Raw genomic sequence first — 12,088 nt, 5'->3', positions numbered from 1 at the left:
GAATGCAAACTAGTACTGCCACTAGGGAGAACAGTGTGGAGATTCCTTAAAAAACTGGAAATAGAACTGCCATATGACCCAGCAATCCCACTCTTGGGCATACATACCAAGGAAACCCGAATTGAAAGAGACACGTGTACCCCAGTGTTCATTGCAGCAGAGTTTATAATAGCCAGAACATGGAAGCAACCTAGATGTCCATCAGCAGACGAATGGATAAGAAAGCTGTGGTACACATACACAATGGAGTATTACTCAGTCATTAAAAAGAATACATTTGAATCAATTCTAATGAGGTGTATGAAACTGGAGCCCATTATTCAGAGTGAAGTAAGCCAGAAAGAAAAACACCAATACAGTATACTAACGCATATATATGGAATTTAGAAAGGTGGTAATGATAACCCTGTATGTGAGACAGCAAAAGAGACACAGATGTATAGAACAGTCTTTTGAACTCTGTGGGAGAGGGCGAGGGTGGGATGATTTGGGAGAACAGCATTGAAACATGTATATTATCATAAATGAAATGAATCACCAGTCCAGGTTTGATGCATGATACAGGATGCTCGGGGCTGGTGCACTGGGATGACCCAGAGGGATGGTGTGGGGAGGGATTTGGGAGGGGGGTTCAGGATGGGGAACTCATGTACACCTGTGGTAGATTCATGTCAATGTATGGCAAAACCAATACAATATTGTAAAGTAATTAGCCTCCAATTAAAATAAATAAATTTATATTTTGAAAAAGAAAATATATATATATATCCTTTTCTAAAATTCACAATTACCAATAGCCATAATGTATTACTTCTCTTACACTCTAAGCTCTACTTGTGCTGTGAAAACACTAAAACCCCAGTGAGGTCATTTATATAAAGACAATAAGCTGGTTACTTGCCTCATTTACAAATTTAGAAAGCAGATGAAATATAAGAAAAGCAAACACCCAAAGAGAAAATGAAAACTCGGTTTTTCTCTACAAGGTGGGCCTTGTCTCTCGACAGCACTTTCTGCCTTGACTCATTTCAACTATCCCAGGACAGTGAGTGGGGGACACAAGGAAATCACGAAGGTAGCTCAGACTTTACATACAGGATGGTGATCATGGTCAATGTCTCACTTCACAAAGTCTGGGCCCCTTTTTAAAAGTTAACACTGAACGAACAATGCCAATGAGAGTGGCTTAAAGCAGAAGCCAGCCTCCACCTTCCATCAGAATCATCTGGAGCTTGTTTAACCCCATCCCCAGAGTTTCTAACTTTACAGAATTGGTATAGAAGGAGCATGGGGAGATGTGCATTTCTAACAAGCTCCCAGGTGAGGCAGATGCAACAGGTCTGAGAGCCATACTCTGAGAACAGCCACCCTAAAGCTTGATTATAGAGACATTTTATGTGCATCATCTCCAACAGCAAAATTGTTAAGAACTTCCCTTGAGAAACTCCATCTACAAGACCAAAGGTGTGTTTGGAATCACCTTCTCCCTGCATTTAAGAACAAGAATACAAATAGGAGCAGCTAGAACAGCAGTTACATCCACAACACAGGCTCAGAGGCCAGACTACCGGATTTGGGATAAAACTCTCACTACTAGCTGTGTTGGTAGGCAACCTACTCAACCTCTCAGAATGTGGGGCAGAATGGATACATGTTTATATATGACTGAATCCCTTTTCTGTCCACCTGAAACTATCACAACATTGCGCATCAGCTATATTCCAATATAAAATAAAGTTTTTTAAAAATTACTTAACTGCTCTGCTTTAGTGACTTCACACATTAAATAAGAGGTAACAGTGCCTTCCACTCCAGCAGAAAAAAGTAGAAATGGGTTCCTACCCAAATCAATAAGAATTCCTCACATTCCCATTTCCATGCACATACATTTTGAAAATCCACAACAGAATATGCCTTGCCCTGGAGAATTCCTTGTCCTGTCTGAAGTTAAGGAGAGGTGTCCCTACTTTGTTATTATTTATGGTGCTTGCTGTTTAGTCACTAAGTCATATCCGACTCTTGTAACCCCATGGACCATAACCTTCTAGGCTCCTCTGTCCATGGGATTTCCCAGGAAAGAATACTGGTATGGGTTGCTATTTCCTCCTCCAGGGGATCTTTTCCACCCAAGGATCAAACCCACATCTCCTGGTCTCCTGCTGTGGCAGGTGGATTCTTACCACTGGGCCAACAGGGAAGCCTACACCCATATTTTTCCTTCTTGACCCTCTTTCCTTAAGGGCCACCAAATGGCCAAGAGATGTAGCCACATGCACTGAATACACCACCATCAGAAAAAGCAGAGAAGCTTCTGTTTCCTGGGGGTCTCCAAAGCCCTCCCATACTTAAAAAAAAAAAAAAAAGGAGATATCAGAATTTGTGAAAAAATGAATGGTTTGGGGTCCAGAAATGAAAGATATAATAATCACCCAAGTGTGATTAAACCCAAAGGTTCCCGCCCACCTAGTTAGTGGTCCCAACTACCAGACAGAAAACTTTAGTTAAGAGCTTTCCAACTCTGAGCTGTTTTTCATCTGTGTTTCCTCCCAGCTCAGGGATCCTTCTGTGGTTTCAGGAACAAATGACTCCTGGGCAGGACCACCTGCCCAGGCAGGACCAAAGGTGGTCCTGCACTGTTATTACCACCTGCACTGCTTCTGCAAAGCTTAGAGTTGCAGGTAATACCCAACAGGCTTCAGGGACCCCATCCCCAGGGTGACTCTCAAAGGTGGAAGCAGAGACATTCACAGTAAGGAAAGGGGCTGGTCAAATACATCTTCCAGTCATCTCAATATATCCCAGGTAAAAGCAAAATGGGTTCAAAAATCACGTTCCTGTTCTTTTTTTAAAAATGTGTCTTTTACACACATGGAATTTATCACAACTAGGTACCAGGATATATAGTGAGAGATGCACACAGAGAGAGGGAGGGAGGGAGACATGGTCATAGACACAGTGACAACGAGTCTGGTGCAGTTGGAACTCAGCTGTCACCTAAGGAATATGGGAAAGCTGGGGACATTATTGGAAAATGGCAACAGGCTCAGAGCACTAGATAAAGGAAGCAGTTCAAAAGCTGCTTGCATAGGGAGGAAACGGTGCAAATTAGTTCAGAACTGCTAATTCCAGCAATACTGGGGAAGCCAGCTAAGAATGGAGTGTGGGGGTCCAGTCCTTCTCCTGCTGGCGGTGACCCCCACGCTGGGTAGCCCGGGTTCTCAGCCTCCCTGCCTCCTGCTTCTGCCACCCCTCCTGCTCCCGGGCCATAGGAGGGTGATGATGAGATGAGCTGCAAGGCAGGGAGACCCTGAGCCCCACCACCAGGTCTCTCTCCTGGGTCCTGCTACCCCTTCCCGCTGCCTTACCCCAGAGGGCCCAGAGACCCCCGTGGCCAGCGTGGAGAGACTTGCTACAAGAAGCCACTGGAAAACGTTCCCTTGCTCTGAACCTCGACCATCAGCCCCTGCAAGGCGCAGCGTCAGGCACTGGCCCTGAGGCTTTGGGGTGTCACAGCCCAGGTGGGAGCTCACCAGGAGAACAGCCGGGAGCAGAAGTTCGCGTCCTGCAACGGGTTGGGCTTCTCCTCAAGGGACACCGGCTGCATCTTGCCGGCCTGGACCAATGCGGGCAGGGGGCGTGGGGTGGGGGCAGCCGGGGGCCACACACAGGTATGATGCGAGGCTGCAGGCGCAGCTGATGGAGCTGGTGGGGGAACCGCACAGCACGGGGCATGGGACCCCAGGCGCCCTCGTTCCCCACTGGGCTGCAAACCCTACCAAAGGGCGTGCACTGAGCCTGGGCCCCCACCCAGAAGAAGGAAGGGCAGGCTGCAGCAGAAACGCCCCTTAGCTGTGGTGAAGATCCGGAGAAAGGTGGCAGAAGGAGATAGCAGGCCGCCCTCTGGGCACGCTGCCCTCATCAGGACCAAACAAGGACGCTGTGGGAGGGTCTCCAATTGTAATGGAGCTGGACCCTGTGGGGCCTTCCTGGGATAGACCCCACCCCACCGCGAGATACCCTGAGCTAGTGGCCTGTACTGGTCAGTGCAGGTGAGCACAGATGACGGGCACAAAGCTGCCAGGCTACTGAGATGACAGTCCCAGGCTCCCTAGTGTCTGTTCTACTGCGAGGCTGGCCCTGAGGAATCCTGTTTTGATAAGAGGAGGGAAAATGAAAGACCACAGCACACCCTTCTCCTGGCATGAAGAACAGTTACTCAGCAGTGAACTGATGCACAGAGAAAAGTACATAAGCAAGAAGTCAAAGTTTGGTTTGTTTACCCCTCAAATAAATAAATTTTAAATGAGGTAATAAGCAAGTATCAGTACAAGAGGGAAATGAATAACTTCAAACTTTTTTCCCATACATGAAGCTCATATGAATATATGTAAAGAAAATAAATGCATTCAAAAGTATTATTCCTGGAACGAATAAACAAAGTGTATTATAAACATACAATGGAGTATCATTCAGCCTTAAAAAGGAAGGAAATTCTGACACGTGACTGCAGCCATGGATGAACTTTGAAGACTGTGATGTTGTGACTTATTACAATACTTATTTATTCATGCTGTTGCTGGCACACAACTCCTAAAACCCTTAGGTGCTCTAAGAGTGAAAAAGTATCTTTCGATAATTGTAACAAGCCCCTTTCAACTAAACCTGAGTTTTAGTGAATGCATCTGTTTGTCAGAAAAACCAAACACCTGATTAAAGGGTTGGCGCTTTCAGCCCCACCCTCCACCCTCCACCCTCCACGTTCAGAGTGGAGAGGGACTGGAAACAGTTCAACTACCAAATGGCCAATGCTTTAAACACTCTTGCCTAAGTTGATGCTATGCTCTATGAAGCCTCAATAAAAAGCCAGTAGGATGGGGATCACAGAGCTTCCCAGCTGATGAACATGTGCAGGTGCTGGGAGGGTGACTGTCCTGGAGAGGGCTTGGAAGCCCTTGCCACTCCCCCCTACTTTGCTCTCCACCTCTCTTCCATCTGGCTGTTCCTGAGTAGAATCCTCTTATAATAAACTGGTGATCTAGTTGAGTAAACTGTTTTCCTGAGTTGCAAGTCACTCTAGAAAATTACCAAACCCAAGGAGGGGGTTTATGGAAACCCTGATTTATGATCAGTCCATAAGAAGAACAGGTAACCACCTGGACTCATTACTGACTCTGAAGTTGACAAGGGGCAGGCTTGTGGGACTGAGTCCTTAACCTGTGAAGAGGTCTAACACTAACTCCAGGCAAATACTGTCAGAATTTATTTAAATTGCAGGACACAGTCATGTCTGGAGAGTTGGAGAATTGGTTAGTATTGGTTAGTACACACTTGGTGTCCAGAACTACTGAGTAACTAAAACACAAATACTGTGATTCCAGTTATATGAGATGGCTGTTGCTTCTGTTGCTGCCATATGATCCAGCAACCCCACTGCTGGGCATACACACTGAGGAAACCAGAATCGAAAGAGACACATGTACCCCAATGTTCATCACAGCACAGTTTATAATAGCCAGAACATGGAAGCAACCTAGATGTCCCTCAGCAGATGAATGGATGAGAAAGCTGTGGTACATATACACAATGAAGTATTACTCAGCCATTAAAAATAATACATTTGAATCAGTTCTAATGAGGTGGATGAAACTGGAGCCCATTATTCAGAGTGAAGTAAGCTAGAAAGAAAAACACCAATACAGTATATGAATGCATATATATGGAATTTAGAAAGATGGTAACGATAACCCTGTATGCAAGACAGCAAAAGAGACACAGATGTATAGAAGTCTTTTGAACTCTGTGGGAGAGGGAGAGGGTGGGATGATTTGGGAGAATGGCATTGAAACTTGTATAATATAAGAAACGAATCACCAGTCCAGGTTTGATGCAGAATACAGGATGCTTGGGGCTGGTGCACTGGGATGACCCAGAAGGATGGTATGGGGAGAGAACTTGGAGGGGGATTCAGGATTGGGAACACGTGTACACCAGTGGCGGATTCATGTTGATGTATGGCAAAACCAATACAATATTGTAAAGTAATTAGCCTCCAATTAAAATAAATAAATTTAAATTTAAAAAAAATCCCACAGCAGAGTTGATTTTATAAACAGAATACATTTTAAAAAACATTTGCCCAGAAAAGTGGAAACCATACTTTGCTAAAGTTTAAGAAATAACACTAGGAAGATAAATAAGAACTCTTTCTAAAACTAAATCATCTGCTTTATAATCAGGTTAGATCTATAGTCCCTATTTTTAATCCTCCACATTACAAGTGGTGCAGAAGGAAATATCTCACCTTGGGAGACGTGGGAGTACCAGGGACCAGCTTCCAAGTGTGGGTCTTTGGCTTCCTGTGGGAGAGAGTTGAGAGGGAGCTGAAGTAGAGTGAAAGTAGATTTATTCAGGGAGACACACACTCCATAGTCAAAATATGGACCCTCTCAGGAGGTGAGAGGACCCAGGTTGTTAGTTGTCATGGGCTGGGTAATTTCATATGATAATAAGTGGGACAAATATTCTTGCTATTCCAGGGAAGGAACAGGGGTTTTCAAGAACTGACCACTGCACACTTTTGAAATGCAGCAGGAGCCTACACTCCTTGCCCCTATGTCCTCTGCCTGCCTTTTGTCTGTTGAAAATCTTTAGCCAAAGATTAAATTTAATCCCAGAAATGAGAACATGCAGAAGAAAATAAAACAGTTAAAGGAGACCAAATAATAATAATGCAGTCATTAAGCACAGTCAAGGACCTCTTAATTCCTTCTCAAGGGCTGTAGATAATATTCTGAGCCATATCCTGTGAGCTGTCTTATAGGTACTGAAAATTCCTCCAGGTAAAGAACTACATGATGACCGGACTGTAGCCATGACATAAGCTGCCACAGTTCTGAGAACTGACCTCGAGAAATGGAAACAAACCAACCCTGGAACTGAAGAGTAACTGTACTTAAAACAATCAAGATGACACTGGTCAGACCACCGATGACCAATTTCAAGATGACTGTCACTGCTGACTCTGTTGTTTCTACATATAACCCTCTCCCTCTGTCTATAAAAGTTCTTGTCCATTCATTGTCAAGGGAGGAGGAGTCAGCCTCTGGACAGGTGCCCACCCTCCCCCTCCCCCCAACAACATGCTGCTGCTGCTAAGTCGCTTCAGTAGTGTCCGACTCTGTGCGACCCCATAGACGGCAGCTCACCCATCCCCCGTCCCTGGGATTCTCCGGGCAAGAACGCTGGAGTGGGTGTTCTTTCCTTCTCCAATGCAGGAAAGTAAAAAGTGAAAATGAAGTCGCTCAGTCGCGTCTGACTCATAGTGACCCCATGGACTGCAGCCTACCGGGCTCCTCCACCCATGGGATTTTCCAGGCCTCTTTATTGGCTTTTGAGTGGTGAGCAGCCAGGCCCCCCTCTCTGGTATCACTTTTTGGCTTTCTATGGTCAGCCTTGGAACTATCACAGTACCAGTCATGGTGACAGGGGAGTGAAATAGAGATCAGAGACCAGACGATGCTCAACACTACCTTGATTTTAGCTGGTTCAAGCCAGTTTTTGTGAGATCCTGTTTTTCTAAATTTCTGTACCCCCTTCCTTCCTGTCTCGCAAGCATAGAAATACTGTTTCCACAGTGATGAGGCTGTCTTAGCCTCTCATCTGGGAATCCAGACCTGGTTCTCTGTGTACCCTGATGCCTAGGTCCTTCCCTTTCCTATTTAACCAATACCAGGTTGTCTTCCTCAGTTGAAGGGCACCACGGACTCCCACTTATTTCAGGAGCAACATCAAGCCCCAGCCAAGAGGGAGTTACCTTATGGATTAAAAAAACAAAACAAACAAAATTGATTCATCAATATCTTCCCTTTTGGATCTTCAGGCATAGAGGAGAAGTTGGTCTCTTTCTCTTCATCAAGATTATCTCCATAGGTAACAAAGGAAACAGTCATTAAAGGTAAGATGACATCCTTAATATTCCGTGAGGCTGGGCTGTGATGGAATAGTCACCAACAAAGCCCATCAACAATTCCCTGGGAGTAAAATAGAATCTGGATAATGAAATAAGGGCTACAAGGGCTTCCCTTGTAGCTCAGTCAGTAAAGAATCTGCCTGCAGTGCAGGAGACCTGGGTTCGATCCCTGGGTTGGGAAGATCCCCTGGAAAAGGAAATGGCAACCCACTCCAGTATCCTTGCCTGGAAAATCTCATGGATAGAGGAGCCTGGTAGGCTGCAGTCCATGGAGTCACAAAGAGTTGGGCATGACTGAGCAACTAATACTTACTTAACAAAATAAAGTGTTACCTTTTTTCTCTCCCTTTGTGCTGAGTCGAGTTTACAGGGCGCCTCGTGCAGAAACCTCAACCCGGCCCTTCAGATAAGACTCCCTGATGCAAAATGGCTGCACCATCACCTCAGCTCTGAGGGCCATGTGCAGAGATGCTGAGCCTGACACTATGATCTGGAGTCACGGGCAGCACAGCCGAGCCTGTCCTGTGAGAATCGCCCATCCCCCAGCTGACAGGAATCACATACAGCAGTCCCAGGGGTGTTTTAAGGGGAAAGCATGTCCTCTTGAGAAATTTGTATGCAGGTCAGGAACCAACAGTTAGAACTGGACATGGAACAACATACTGGTTCCAAATAGGAAAAGGAGCTCATCAAGGCTGTATATTGTCACCCTGTTTATTTAACTTCTATGCAGAGTACATCATGAGAAATGCTGGACTGGAAGAAACACAAACTGGAATCAAGATTGCTGGGAGAAATATCAATAACCTCAGATATGCAGATGACACCACCCTTATGGCAGAAAGTGAAGAGGAACTAAAAAGCCTCTTGATGAAAGTGAAAGTGGAGAGTGAAAAAATTGGCTTAAAGTTCAACATTCAGAAAACGAAGATCATGGCATCCGGTCCCACTACTTCATAGGAAATAGATGGGGAAACAGTGGAAACAGTGGCAGACTTTATTTTTCTGGGCTCCAAAATCACTGCAGATGGTGACTGCAGCCATGAAATTAAAAGACGCTTACTCCTTGGAAGGAAAGTTATGACCAACCTAGATAGCATATTCAAAAGCAGCGACATTACTTTGCCAACAAAGGTTCGTCTAGTCCAGGCTATTGTTTTTCCTGTGGTCATGTATGGATGTGAGAGTTGGACTGTGAAGAAGGCTGAGCGCCAAAGAATTGATGCTTTTGAACTGTGGTGTTGGAGAAGACTCTTGAGAGTCCCTTGGGCTGCAAGGAGATCCAACCAGTCTATTCTGAAGGAGATCAGTCCTGGGTGTTCTTTGGAAGGAATGATGCTAAAGCTGAAACTCCAGTACTTTGGCCACCTCATGTGAAGAGTTAACTCATTGGAAAAGACTCTGATGCTGGGAGGAATTGGGGGCAGGAGGAGAAGGGGACAATAGAGGATGAGATGGCCGGAATGCATCACTGACTCGATGGACGTGAGTCTCAGTGAACTCCGGGAGTTGGTGATGGACAGGGAGGCCTGGTGTGCTGCGATTCATGGGGTCGCAAAGAGTCGGATACGACTGAGCGACTGATCTGATCTGATCTGATGTCCTCTGGAGCACATTCTATGGGCACAACACATACCTGACAGAGGGGCTTCTCAGGTGGCTCAGTGGTAGAGAACCTGCCTGATCCCTGGGTCAGGCAGATCTCCTGGAGCTGAAAATAACAACCCACTCCAGTATTCTTGCCTGGGAAATCCGATTGACAGAGGAGCCTGGCAGGATGCAGTCCATGGGGTTGCAAAGAGTCAGACATTACTGAGTGACACACACACACACACACACACACACACACACACACACAGCTGTCAGATGAAACCCCCTGGCCTTTGGGATCTGACTGGGGAGAGTCAGTAACAAAACAGGAAGAAATCAAACTGTCTTCCACTTTCCTGGTGGCTTAGACAGTGAAGAATCTGCTTGCAATGGAGGAGACCAGGGTTTGACCGCTGGGTTGGGAAAGTCCCCTAGAGAAGGGAATAGGCAACCCACTCCAGTATTCTTACATGGAGAATTCCATGGAATTCTGGTGGGCTATAATCCATAGAGTTGCAAAGAGTCAGACAAAACTGAGCAACTAACATTTTCTAGCAACGAAAGCAGCTGCCACTTGGGAAGAAATGAGATCTTATATTTCCAACAGAGGTTTTTGTTTGGCTGCTCTCTTGTGGGTTTTTTAAAGTGCTGATTCCTGACTCCCCTCTCCCAAGATTCTGATTTTACTGAGATGAGGCTTCAGCACTGGGTTTACAGAGTTCCCTTGGTGATTTTACAAATCACTGGCCTTTTCCATGTTTAAGTTATAAGGACTCTATCTGGACGAGGAACAAAGTAAACAAATTAGGTGATTATGTAGGAGCAGAAAGGTGCATTTCTGTGTCTAGGGTGTAGATGAGGTGGGTGAGTTGGGGGCCTGTGACACCTCTTGCCCGCTGTGAGATCTTCCTGGCCCCTCATTCCATGGCCTTTCCACGCTGGTCACCTGGATACATGATTCTTCTGCCCCCTGGTGGTGATTTTCAGTATAGCATGGTTGTCCCTGGAGGTTTCATACCAGCTGAGCCTGGTTGGATATCCCTGTGGCTCAGTGGTAAAGAATCTCCCTGCCAATACAGAAGCTGTAAGGTTCAATCCCGGATTTGGGAAGATCGCCTGGAGAAGGAAATGGCAACCCAATACTGCAGTATTCCATGGACAGAGGAGCCCACCAGGCTATAATCCATGGGGTCGCAAAGAGTCGAACATAACTAAGCACACACACCCACGCAGGATTTATGGGCAGAGGCTGACAGTATCAATTCATTCATGTTATTAAAAGCTGTCTACAGAACAGTCTAAAGTGTGTATGAGTGCCTCTCCCAAGGGTTACACTCCTATAGTTACTTCTTTTAAAAGATTCCCTGATGGCTCAGATGGTAGAGTCTACCCACAATGCGGGAGACCTGGGTTTGATCCCTCAGTTGGGAAGAACCCCTGGAGAAGGAAATGGCAACCCACTCCAATATTCTTGCCTGGAAAATCCCATGGACAGAGAAGCCTTGCGGGCTAGAGTCCATAGCATTGCAAAGAGTCGGGACACGACCGAGTGACTTTACTTTCATTTCTGGAGCTTTCCTCATAGGTCAGCCAGTAAAGTATCTGCCTGCAAAGCAGGAGACCCGGATTCCTTCCCTGAGTTGGGAAGATCCCCTGGAGAAGGAAATGGTAACTTACTCCAGTATTATTTCCTGGAGAACCCCATATGGACAAAGGAGCCTGGCAGGCTACAGTCGATGGGTTCACAAGTGTTGGACAAGACTCAGCAACTAAATCACCGCAGTCTTAGTTCACAAACCTGAGCTTCACACATCTGAGTCCCAAGATGTGGCTTGCTGGGAGGGAAATCCTGGGAAATGTACAGGATGAACAGCTCTGCAGGAACTTTAGGAGTCACTCCTAGGCAGAGAAACTCGGAGCTCCAGGCCACTGGCCAAGCACAGGTCTGGCACATGTCTGTGACTGGAACCTTCCTGTGCCTGGGGTCTGAGGGGTGTGTGTGTGTGTGTGTGCTTAGTCATGACGATTCTTTGGGACCCCATGGACAGAGGATAGGATTTCTGTCAGGAATACTGGAGTGGGTTGCCATATCCTCCTCCTGGCGATCTTCCTGACCCAGGAATGAAACTTGCCTCTGTTGGTTCTCCTACAGTTGCATGTAGATTCCTTACTACTAGCGCCCCCTGGGGGGTTTGAGGAAATTGGTCTGGATAAGACCCCTGGCTGATAGCCAGTGACAGGAGCTTCCCAGGTAAACAGTCTCAGTGGTAAAGAATCTGCCAATGCAGGAGACACAGGAGATGCAAGTTTCATGTCTGGATGGGGAGGACGCCCTGGAGGAGGAAATGGCAACCCACTCTAGTATTCTTGCCTGAAGAATCCCATGAACAGAGGTGACTGGCAGGCTGTAGTCATAGGGTTGCAGAGTTGGACGTGACTGAGCACAGTCAGTGACAAGTGCCTATAATATCGAGCATCAAGAAGTGCAGAGGTGTAAGGAAATGAATGCCCCAGTAAACAGCTGCTGCT

This window comes from Bubalus bubalis, chromosome 13 (genome assembly GCF_019923935.1).
Source record: "Bubalus bubalis isolate 160015118507 breed Murrah chromosome 13, NDDB_SH_1, whole genome shotgun sequence".
In the NCBI taxonomy this organism is placed as follows: domain Eukaryota; kingdom Metazoa; phylum Chordata; class Mammalia; order Artiodactyla; family Bovidae; genus Bubalus; species Bubalus bubalis.
The sequence above is the reverse complement of the archived record's forward strand: the minus strand, read 5'-3'. Positions refer to the sequence as shown.